Raw genomic sequence first — 1556 nt, forward strand, 5'->3', positions numbered from 1 at the left:
CGACCTGGGAGCAATTCTGATGCAGCTAGGACATCCAGTCACATCTGCATCCATGGCACTATGTAAATGCAGTAAGAAGTCTCATAACACCAGATTAAAGTCCAACAGGTTTATTTGTAGCAAGTGCTACTTGACGGAAGAACAGGCAGTTCCAAAAGCTAGTGGCATTTGCTACAAATAAACCTGTTGGACTTTAACCTGTGTTGTGAGACTTCTTACTCCTTGTGACTCAGATCAAGTGTAGTATCTGTTCTCAGTCTTTTGGCTAAGATCAAGTGTAGTATCAACATGCTGTACTTGTGAAGTCACTAGGTTACATTTTCGCTTCATTTGAAGTAATTTTTAAAAGCAGCATCTTGGCCTTTTGGCTAAGATGCAAATGAGATCAAGCCTTGGAGGAGGTGCAATGCCTACTCCAATCAGCTTGGATCATGTAGATCAAGCCCAAGGCAAGAGGTGAGAGTCCTGTCTTGTCAGCTTGGATCAGGAATGTCTCAACTTGTTGAGACTCTGAATTGGACTTGATTGAATTGGAATAAAAACAAAAAAAAACTGAAAAAAAAAGCTGGCATCTCCACATCATGACTATGTAAATGCAGTAACGCTACGCTGAGATTGAGAAAGAGTGTCTGGCTACTGTTTTTACCTGTAAATATTTTCATCAGTACCTGCAGGAGAGACAAAGTAACTGTGGAGTCGACCACAAGCCAATTCAAAGCATTCTTTGCAAATTGCTACTATCTATTTCAAAGCAACTGCAGAGAATGTTAGTTCATTTACAGAGATATCATCTGGACATGGCACACAAGCAAGGAAATCAGATGTACATTGCAGACATGCAGTTGGAGCAGCACACCCATGAAGGATGCAATATCTTCCAGATTCAATGTGAAACAGCAGCTTGGCATGGTTGGGAAGCCATCAACTCAGCAGAGATATGGGGTGGGATTTTCTGGCCGCACTTGCCTCAAATCTGGAAAATCCCCGCCTGAGGTCAACGGATATTTCTATGGTGCGCTCCTTGCCTGCTACAATTCCTGTGGTGGGTAGAACAGGAAAATTCTCCCCATTGAATCTGACGTACAAATGCCTTGCTCAAATCAAGCAAATGCCCAACAGGATGCAATTTTACAGGCACTACAAGAAGTAGTGTTGAAAGGATGTCCTGAGAACGTCAAGGACACATCTTTGGTCATAAGAACACATTGGCTATACCAAGATGAATTGACAGTCCAAGATTGCTTCTTGTACAAAGGAAATGGAGTCATCATCTTCAAGGAAATGACAGGAGAGAGGAAGCTTGGCACATACTTAGAGAAATTGTCACCTCAATTGGCAATACCTGAACAACTAGCAAAGCTGTTCCTTCACAGCAACTGGGTGGTCAGGAGAAGAGATCTCCTCTAGTGAGTACAGAATGACCATCAATCCCAATGGTCTGCATTGGATCAACAACAGTCATGAGGCAACAACTGACACAGATACAACACTGTCTGGAAAAGGGACCTCACCCAGACAAACAGCCAATATCAACCTGCGCACATTCCATTAGGAGA

The 1556-nt window shown here is 42.8% G+C and overlaps 1 non-coding gene across 1 annotated transcript; it reads left to right on the forward strand.

The window, feature by feature from the left end:
- Positions 1–245: 245 nt before the first annotated feature.
- On the forward strand, positions 246–442 carry LOC145349607 (U2 spliceosomal RNA). The gene has a single exon (XR_013888119.1). It is a non-coding gene; the product is annotated as a U2 spliceosomal RNA (small nuclear RNA).
- Positions 443–1556: the final 1114 nt, after the last annotated feature.

The sequence above is a fragment of the Carcharhinus amblyrhynchos genome, chromosome 10 (assembly GCF_965287045.1).
Source record: "Carcharhinus amblyrhynchos chromosome 10, sCarAmb.v2.hapA, whole genome shotgun sequence".
NCBI classification, from domain to species: domain Eukaryota; kingdom Metazoa; phylum Chordata; class Chondrichthyes; order Carcharhiniformes; family Carcharhinidae; genus Carcharhinus; species Carcharhinus amblyrhynchos.